The sequence below is a fragment of the Uloborus diversus genome, chromosome 2 (assembly GCF_026930045.1).
Source record: "Uloborus diversus isolate 005 chromosome 2, Udiv.v.3.1, whole genome shotgun sequence".
NCBI classification, from domain to species: domain Eukaryota; kingdom Metazoa; phylum Arthropoda; class Arachnida; order Araneae; family Uloboridae; genus Uloborus; species Uloborus diversus.
The window spans coordinates 48259905-48270488 of NC_072732.1; the positions used below are offsets into that span (position 1 = coordinate 48259905).

At 32.7% G+C, this 10584-nt stretch overlaps 1 protein-coding gene across 1 annotated transcript in view; it reads right to left on the reverse strand.

Annotated features, from left to right (window-relative positions):
- The window catches only part of LOC129235117 (acyl-CoA desaturase-like), a 36114-nt gene extending 26224 nt beyond the window's left edge, over nucleotides 1-9890 (reverse strand). Inside the window, exon 1 of the mRNA XM_054868806.1 lies at nucleotides 9464-9890. The gene's annotated coding sequence lies outside the window, so the exon portion shown is untranslated. The remainder of the gene's footprint in view (nucleotides 1-9463) is intronic.
- Nucleotides 9891-10584: the final 694 nt, after the last annotated feature.

Here is a 10584-nt window from a genome sequence, read left to right on the forward strand (position 1 = left end):
GTTGTATGAAAGTCAAAAAAAAATTAGTTAAGAAAATTATTTCTTCGAAATTTTTACAAGTTAGAAAAAATATTTGTAAATTTGACAAAGAAAAATGAAATTAGTTAAGAAAATTTAACAAGTTAGAAAAAAATAAAAATGATAAAGTTTGAAATGCATGAAAAAGAAAATCAAAGTTTAAAATATATTTCAAGTCCACAAAGCATTGAACCAAATCTAAAATCTCGAATGGGTTGTATTTAAATAAATCTTTACTTAAGTGAAAACTTTGTTATTATGAAAAATAATAATAATGATGATAGTTTCAATTATGAGCTGAAATACAGTTAATGATATGCCATGATTAGTACTAAAGAGTGAATTAACTGATGGTTTTAAAATTAATTTAATTGTAATATTCGTTGTCATGGTACAGATTCACATTAAGACTGAAAGAGTAATGAAAAATATAGCATAGTGGTTAGCATACGTTTTTGCTAACTCAAAGTTTGGGTGTTCGATTCCCAACTTCAACACTCTGTAAAAATAAAAATAATTAAATTCGTAGAAATAAAAAATCAACCTCTCAATAGATGGCGCCACCGACGTTAAACATAGCATAAGTTAAAACATAGCAACAAGTGTTGCCAACCGAAAACTAAAAACTCTGGTTGTCATGACAACAAGTGTTGCCATTCCAAAACCGAAACTCAAACAAGTGTTGCCATCCAAAAAGTAAAAACTTTGTGGATACCATGACAACAAGTTCAAAATATTCTAAGTCCGAAAACGCGGGAAAAATATCTAAAACGCGGGAAAAACCCTCGTCACCTTCTACGGGTTCTCGCGGCGGCCCCGGTCGTGGGGAGGGTCAACCCCAAGGTCGGGAGGGGGTGGGGAGGAAGTGGAGGAGGCGGTGGAGGCGGCATCAGGGAAGCGGAGGGATTGGGAGGCGGCTCATAGCCGCAGAGCCGCCTCTTGGGGCAGAACTCTCCTTTCCTCCCTACTGACTACGATCTCAATGTCTTGCTTCCCTTACGTATGATATATTTTTTTATTGCAGTAAAGAATACATATAAACACATAGAAGAATTTACATCAGAAAGAGGGGAAAGTACATCCAGAGCGAGGATGGGAGTCGAACCCACCGCCTCAAGTGTGAGAAGCAATTGCTTAGACCACTCGGCCACTGAGGCCCCAATTAGTAGACTTAGTAAACAAAAAAATTCAGGCAGCGAAAGCTACCTGCATTTGTGGCACGTTGTGTCGCACGCAGGTAGCCTGCGACACAGAATGCCGAACTGACAAAATGGCAACTGGTTGTTGATATGGTGAATTTTGATTACTGTCTTGTGTTTAGTGACACTCCCAAGGTTAAGACAAATCGATTGACGTAAGAATTACCAAAATTGGCCAAGGCGTTTAGCGCCTACAGCGCCACATAGGAACACATAGACTCAAACACAATACCCTCCTTTGCGTCGCGCACGGGCAGTCGGGTAAAAACGAAGTGGATTTTTTTTTCACATATCCATGTAAAAAATTGTGTAGTTAATAAGCTTAATCGCTTTAAATAGTTTTTTTTTAATTTTTCTAAAAAATTAAGAACAAACAAATCTTTCTCAGTAAAAATTTGGCGAGTAAGAGTTCCTTTTCGTGTTACATCACCCTCTTAAAATTCCAAAACCCATTGCCTAGAATCTTCGACATTACGATCATCTCTGTGTAATAGTATTTCATGATTTATATCTTCGTTGATAAATAGAAATGAAAGCCTTCATTTTTAAAGGCAAACATGTTAACTGTTTTTGCATTGCTTAGGAAAGAGGCCACCATCTATTATTTTTCGCAAAAAACGCTATGACAATTATTAATTTGGTCTTGGAAAGAATGAAATTCATTATAGAAGCAGAAAAGATATTTTCGTCTAAAATAAACTCGATAAAATTTGCAAATGTCAGGAAATTTACAAAATTTTGATTTTATAAAATATGCATTAAGGAACCAAACTACGTTAATGAAATAAATAAGTACAGAAGTTAAAAAATGTGCTGACTCACTTTTTAAAGTTTAAAATCTTTCTTTAACCAATAAGATTCCTTTCAGATTATCACATACGTAGTAATTTGAAACTAATGTGTATCAATATTGTGGATTTGTGTATGAATTAAAATGAGAACAATTTGAACTAATATGTTCATACTATTTTGGTAATTACCAAGAAAGCGAAAGATTAAAAATAGTAGTCATAAAATATTTTCAGTTAGAATAACAGGATCGTAATTTAAATATCAACTGTTTCACTACAAAGATCACAAAAGGAAATTGAAAAATTCACTGCGTAAACTTCGAAATATTTTAAATTGTCACGCGTACTAAACATGGATTCAACAACTGATGCAAAAACAGTTAACATGCCTGTCTTTTAAAATGAAAAGCTTCCATTTTCGTTTATAATGACATATACATTGACGCCAAATTTTTACTTTATGTAAAATGTTACTTATGTATGTAATTATTACATACATTGACGCCAAATTTTTACTAAGATTCGTTTGTTCTCAGTTTAAGAAAAAATTAAAATGAATTTTTTTTAAGCGATTAAAGTATTATCTTCATTAAATAGTTTTCTGCATGGATATGTGAATGAATTTTACATTACGTAAACAATCATCAAGTAAGGGCTTAAGTTAATAGTTATAAAATATTGGCTGTTTAACATATATATAACATAACTATAACATATTGGATACGTCAATTATTACATTTCAAAGAAATACCTTAAAATTACTTATTTTTAAGTACAAAAAATTGAATATTACGAAGAATGTGAAAAAAAAAAAAATGTATCGTTTACAAAATAAGTTACAAAGTAATTTTCACTGACACGTATTCGAATATATTCTAATTCAAATTCTAATATTCCATTAAATGTGCAGTTTTTTGCATTTTATAAGAGATGGCACCACCAGTTATTTTGCTTTTAAAATCGTTGTTAAATTGTGTGTTATACTTTGTTTCATAAACAAGAAGTTCTGTCTAGAACTAGACGAGCCTACTTTCCCGTATACCCATACTACTTTCTAGTACCTGATCAATATTCTCAAAAAAAGCTAAAATCGCAAATTTTTTCAAACGTATTTTTAAAATACTTTAAGCTGATTTCTAGGAATAAAATATTCCTCACTCATCTAAAAAAATTAAATGCGTAAAAAAAAAAAAAAAAAAAAAATAGCAGCAACTTTTAAACAAAGCAGCTAACATACTTTTTCATTAAAAAAATCTTTAACAGCTTTCAAAACGAAAAAATAATTAAAATTAATAAGCTCATTAAAATAAATACATCATATCAAAAAAAAAAAAAAAAGTTTCTTTTTCCCCTGTTGCCAAAAAAAAATTTTTAAATGAATTAATGCACTTACCAAAATAAATAAAAACAATAAAATGTCAACTTAAAGAAATAATTTTCATTGTCAAAAAAAAAAAAAAAAATCCTCTGCGCATATCTTTATGTAGAAACATAAATGACTTCGAGTTTATTCGCGAAAACTGATTACTTAAATTAAAACTTTAGCGTAAAAATAAAAACAAGTCAAATCAACAATAATTATTTCACAGTCAAAACCATAGCTGCGGAGTCAAAGTCAATCTCATTTTGGGGTAAAGGAGTCGGAGTCGAATATCTAAGAATCGGAGTCAGTCATTTGTCCTCCGTGTATAAATTTTTGCCAAAGCTACGAAGTCAGAGTCGAAGTCGGAGTCCGATTAATTATCGGGCATAGGAGTCGGAGTTGGAGTCAAGTGTCCCTAAATTCTCGGAGTCGAAGTCTGGAGTTTGGCGTCAAGAGATATTTCCAACAAAATTTGTTTGAAAAAATCCGCCTTCAAGTACGGAATCTACATTGACTTTCAGTTTCCCCGTAGGCGCTAATGTTAAGGGATTTGAACTGTTCAAAATTGAACGGAAAATTGTTCAAATTAAAAAGATATTTTATATACAAGTTTTTCATCAAAAGCTTTTTCCTACAAAGTTTGTTTGAAGCAAATTCGCCTCACAGTTCGGAATTGCCTTGAATTTCCCCGTAGGCGCTAATGTTAAGTTTTTTTGAACTGTTGAAAATTAAACAAAAAATAGTTCAAATCAAAAAGTGAAATATGGGAATGAGGTGTCCTCGCCGAGATCTTTCGAACAAAAAATAGTTTGTTCGAATCGGACTATTCATTCAAAAGTTATTAGGGGGGGGGGAGGCAGACAGACCGACAGACATTTTTTCCCATCTCAATACCCTACTTTCCAATTTTTGATTTTTCAATATTTATTTAATTATTTTATTTATTTGTTTTTTTTTTTTTTTTTTTTTTTTTTTTTTTGCGATATTTTTAAGATGCATTAAGCCTTCTTTCATGCTTTTTTCTTCTTTTTCTGACTTACTGGAAAGTAGGCTAAAAATTGAATTTCTTGGGATTAACAGATATTTTCGTTAGCTGTAGCTGCATTGAATATTCAGTTACAGGTCTTATCCTTTGATGCGAATTCATATTCGGCAGAAGGTTTAAGCTAGAAATATATTGTTTAAGACTGATAAAAGTACAACGGCGTCTAACTTTGATTGACGTACAGAACAACCAATCAGAGGGCTGGAAATGTTCCTTGGTCCGAACAGGAGTAAAGGTAGCTTATATGCGACCGGGTCTTAGTTTCGGGGAAACACGGTAACAGGGGCGTGCACAGAAATTTTAGGGTCCGTCACAAATGACTTTTCCGGGCGCCCCATCCATATTGTTTCCCCTATATTTCACGCCCAGTTTTTAAAACATTGAGCCCCCTTCAGGCTCCCCGGGCCAACCGTGTCCGACCCCCCCCCCCCCCCCCCGCACGGTAGGACTACCTTTTCAAAGCGAACTTCCTTTTCCTTTTAACGGGCTGAATATATTCAAGGTTAGCTGCAATACACAATTAACCTTCACTTCAGTTAAATATAAAAAAACATTGAAACTAAATCAATTCTTCCATTGTTCTTCTTGAAATTTAACACATCTAGCTATGGTAAATCATTTTTTTCTTTTCCCTAATCTATTTCACACATCTGCTACAGCTATGACAAGCTCTTTATTTTGAAAGATAAAACTCGTTTATTTTCCTCCTCAATACTAATTTATAATCAAAATGGGTGTTAAAGCTAGAACCATTAAATAACGTTCAAAGTATTACTTATTTGATACTCATTTGTTTTATTTTCAATTGTGTTGGTGATTTCAGGCAGCGATAGAAATAAATTCTTGCGTATAGTATTACGTTTCCTATGTTCATGTTTGGAAGCTATTTCAGAATTTTTTTAGAAGGTACATGAAATAATAGGCTAAATAGAACTATTTGCTACCGAATTTTTTTAGCACATCAAATTCTTATCTAACTATCTCTTATGATTTGGAAAAATTACTTTGATTTCAATTATATAATAAGTAGCAAAATTTGCAGCAATTTTCGCTCACCTTTTTTTTTTCTTTTCCCTGTTTTTACTTGTTTTCGTTGTGAAATCGCTTCCAAAGAAGTTTACATACGTAAAAAAGAAAATATTGTCGCGCTAAAGGACAAAACACAATTGTGGCGGGAAGACGATGATTATATTTTAAGGGACTTTTTATTTCCTTGTTCTTTCCCCTCGAAACATTTTTTTTTTTTTTTACCGTTGTACTTATACACAAAAACATTACGTGATTAAAGGTTTTTTTTTTTCTTTTTGAGAATCAAAGTTTTTTTTTTTTTAAATTAGAGTTATGCGGTAAAATAGAGATATCAAAACAACAAATTAACACCAATGAACAAAAAGCTGCAGCTATTTCTCAACTAAATATCCTAATTCGGAGTGATATTTGCATTCTGACATATAACTGTAGTCGTAGAGAACCATTCTTTTGTCTTCGCACAGTGGACACACTTGTAAATTTCCAGTGGCAGCATTTAGTTGCCTTCTTTATTACAAAGAAGCAGGAAGAAAATTCTGCTGTTTTGCTCGAATTCGTAAGGTTTTGTTTTGAACGAAAAAAGTCAGGCATCGTGCAATAAAGTAGGAGCTATAAAGTGGACCTAAGGACACGAGGTATAATTTATGAGAATTTATAGGAGAAAACAAAAGAAAGAAATTCATTCTGGATTATGCGAGCAAAATATCCATTGCAGCCGTTTCTTTTTTGTTGGAAGTTGCATTCCTTTTGTTGAAAATTTCAGAGTTCTCTTTTTCATCAATCTCACCCAATATTTTTCGCATAAGACAACTCTTTGTTGGCTTAAAAAAAAGTGCTACTTTAAAAAAAGTGAACACAGACTGAGGCATCACTATTTTGCAGCCCTTAAGCTTGATTAAAATGGGGGGGGGGGGGGGGTGCTAAACAATGAACATGCATTTGATGCATGAAAGTTCCGACATAAAACATTCTCCACATCTTTCAAACAAAGCAGCAGTTTATCACACATTCAGGCGATTTCCAGACGTAAACCAGAAATTTATTAATTATACATAGGAATTAAATTTAAAAAAGCGTGGGGAAAAAATAGATTACACCGGCATTTTTTAACCTGTTTTGACACTCGGACCTACGACCTTTTGAAAAACATTTGCGGACTGATGAGGGGGGGGGGAGCGCGTCCTACTCACTACCATTCAGCGTTCACCAGTCCCCACAACTTTTTACGTATAAAGAGCCTGAATTTCGCCAAAATGGTAAAATTTGCATAAAATTGAAAAGAACTGCTGGAGCTCAGGTCCCGTGAGCTCCTATGCAAACTAAACCTGGGATCGCTTTATGATAGGAGCTCGCTTCGCTCGATGATCAGACACTAAAATATTTAATCTAACTTGATTGCGATCACAGAAAGAATTGGCATTTCGCTTAAAATAATATTCTGTAAAGTAATCAACTCTGAGGAAGTAAAAAAAAAAAAAAACTCTTTAGTGTGGTGACATTTTGATCTATGAGTCAACACAATTTGACTTTTGCTGGTTTGGATTATTTTGACAATGACAAAACAAAAATTTTGGTTTTCTCAAGCCTGCTTCTTTCGTTTCCAACTTATTTCTTTTGAATAATTTCTCCGAAAATTTCATTTTCATGCTGCTATTTCCTTCGTGCATTTTGAGAAATGGTGTGAGTATTACGTCGCAATGAAATAAATTATCAAATTTTAACTTTCCAAATCTTGGTTAAGGGATTGCTTGCTTTTATTTGACGGATTATTTTATACTTTAAAGGCATAGTTTCATTAGTTTTTCTCAATGAAATAATTTTTTTGGCTTTTTTTTCTGTTCAAAAATTCAGTATTAAATTTCAGATTTTAGTGCCTTCGTTTTGGCGACGTTATAAAAACAGATTGATTAAGCATAAGCGACAGGTGCACCAAATATAGAGGAAGGAGATGCGCGGGATGGGAGAAATGTAAGGTGTGTGGTGTCCGAAGAGCTGATTTTTTTTATTTATTTATTTTCCGAAATTTGGGCTAATATTATTGTGTAAAAATGGCATTGTTGATTACATGACCTTCTTTTGAAAAAAATGGGACATGGCCTCTCAAAAATCCAAAGTTCCATTTTAATTGTTACGAAATAATAACGTGGAGAAAACCCATGCATTTTAAAGTCAATTCTTTCTTTAGACACGTGAATCGATCAATACTATTGTTTATCGATCAGTCGTTCCTTCCCTTGTCGCAATTTTACTCCCTCCCCCAAAACCATATAGTTTGTGGAAGGATGCTAAGTGTATTTTTATCAAAATCATTAAGATTTTTTAAAGGTTCAATTAAAAAATATCATTAAAGCGTTTATACAATGTCGGTATTTTTTATCAAAGCATTCGCGGTCGCATTCCATGCTACTTTTACTCCTTGATTATTATCATAAAAGTAGATTTCGCTGCCACAGTTACACTCTAAAGACAAATAAAGATAATAGACGGCGCCACTAATAACTGAAACTGGTAAGTCTTCGGAGTAAATATAATAATGAGCAATATTTGTTAAAAATAGTTAAAAAGCGCATTTTTTTAATTTTATTTTTGCATAAGAGGTAAGAGCAAAACATACATTGCATTCGTCAACAAACATGCCATACTTTTTCCTATCTGCTTTTCTTGACTTCAGTAAAATATCTGACACATATTTTATCAATATTTTAGCAACAGTTTTACTAAACATAGCTTCTTAAAAAATGGAAAGAAACATACGAAACCTGAGTTCAAGATCAAAAAAGCATAAATATATCACTGCATATTTAAACTGAAAGTTTGTTGGTTAGTCCAAGTTACGGAACGGGGTCGTGGCGAATTTTTAAAAAATTTGGCGCCAGAGCAATTCCCAACATTTCTATTACAAGTCCATTCAAATTTAAAACAATCCTCCGAAAATTAAAACACGCCATTAAAACACATTGAAAATTTCAAATAAAAGCTAAAGTAATCCGCTAATATAATATTAATTTTCATCTCATTCAACAAAATTCGTAAAAATAAAAAACGTTTTTTTGAATTTTGAAACACTCACATCACTGTTCGATCATTAAAATTAGCTGTTTGGTCGGATTAAAAAAAAACATAATGTAAACAATACATATTTAATTAATCGGATACCTGTAGGGGAGATAGGGCGTACAAATGAAAAACTAATCTGCGAGGTAACTAGTGTTACTATTTGCGTCGTTTAAGCACAGAACCAAAATAGTTATAAAAGTAAACTCATTTATTCGGCTGCTTTTGCTTCCATTTGAATTCTAATTATTCATGCTCCCATTTAATGCAATTATTCAAATTTAAGAATATATTATAATAAATTTTAAAATAACTTATGTAGACAGACACTAGAACAAATAGAGCAAAGGCATCATCATAAAATTTTTTTGGACAATGTTTGCTACAAGCGATAAAACATCAGACGTAATAAGCGATTTAAAAAAAAAAAAAAAAAACTTGCTCACATCCCCCTCCACCGAATAGAACAATTTTTTCTGTGTCATGCTTTAGTCCGTAACATGAAACATTTGTTTGACAAATTTTGACATTATGTTTAGGAGAATAACGTAAGATCACCCCCCCCCCCCAAACACACACACCAGAATATTATTCAAATTCTTGCCCATTTTTCCTTAAAATTCATGTTGTCCAACTTTTTAAAAATTAGATATACAAACATTTTATTATTCATCACTTACACTAATTGTGCTTTTCGTAATACATGTACACTACTTATTGAAAATTAAAAACAGAGCACACATACTAGATAGAAAAACACTACAAAGCATGTCTATATTTACTGGACCATTAAATACAAACCGAAACAACATATACATTAAAATATACATATTAAGTTTAAAATTGCTCCATGAAGTCAATACCACATGAATATTTAATGGTTTAATTAAAATATCAACCGATGCAAAATCGTTTCTAACTTGCAAATTTAAAGAACAGTTTTCTATGGCAAAATAGTACTTACCTAAATTGGAGTATGCGTACAGAAATATTGAATTGTCAGCTCATTTCTCAGTACGTCAAGTATTCGAAAGAATGTCACAACAGGCAAAATATTTCAATTTGACTAGTCTTTTTACTTCGTTAATCTTTATATATAAAGTCTAAACTGATCAAAGTTCGTAATTTCTGAGTCCAATGCAACGAAAATATTGAAAATCCGGTATTGAGAATGAAAATAAACAACACCAAAAGTCCACTATTCGATCATTATAAAACGTCTTCTGACAAGATCAAAGGTTACAGTTAAATTTAGAAACAGAAGTGAAAAATTGGAAGTCGAGATATAGCCGAAGATTGGGAATTTGATAGAGATACGAAACTGAAGTGTGAATTCTCGTCCTTTTCTGATTACCGGCGTTTCTAAAATAAGAATATCATTCCCACGTGCCGCGCTTTTCACCCTTTTCTCTTTCATCTCCAGTGAGAGAAGCTAGGTCGTGACGTCACAGGGATACGGCGACTCCGGATTGGCTGTAACGATTGCCATAGAACCACATGGCGTGATCCACGGGCAGCCACGCGTATATCTTCTGCTATGGCGTGATGCTGTGGATGGCCAGCCAAATTACCAAAAAAAAAGGATGACGAAAACTATGGAAATCAAGTACAAACAATATTATTTTTACTAGAAAACTGTCTATAACTGTTAAATTTGAGCCCTTTGTATTAATAATAAAGTGCATGTGATCGAGAGATCTTTGATATTCGAACGGTTGAGTGAATCATGGGTAAAAATGTCGGAAGCTTTGCGCTGGTGTAATATTCAGTTTTTCTTTTTTGAACGTGATGACTACGTGGTGCTCACGTGACTTCATTCGCCTTCACTGCAGCTGACAGAGATTTTGTCTGATGAAAGAGCGTGAAAATGCGAAATGACATACAATGAAAATGATTTTTATGAACAGAAAAGAGGAGAAATGATCCCGGGGAATAAAATTTAATGTTTCTTTGATTTGGCATTTATAACGGGATTAAGAATATCTTCTTTCTCATATTTTTCAATTTGCATTTGAATTTAAGTTTTGTGGAAATTATTTTCTAGCAGCTAAGTTAACAAGAAAATTTTCTTTTAATAGTATATTT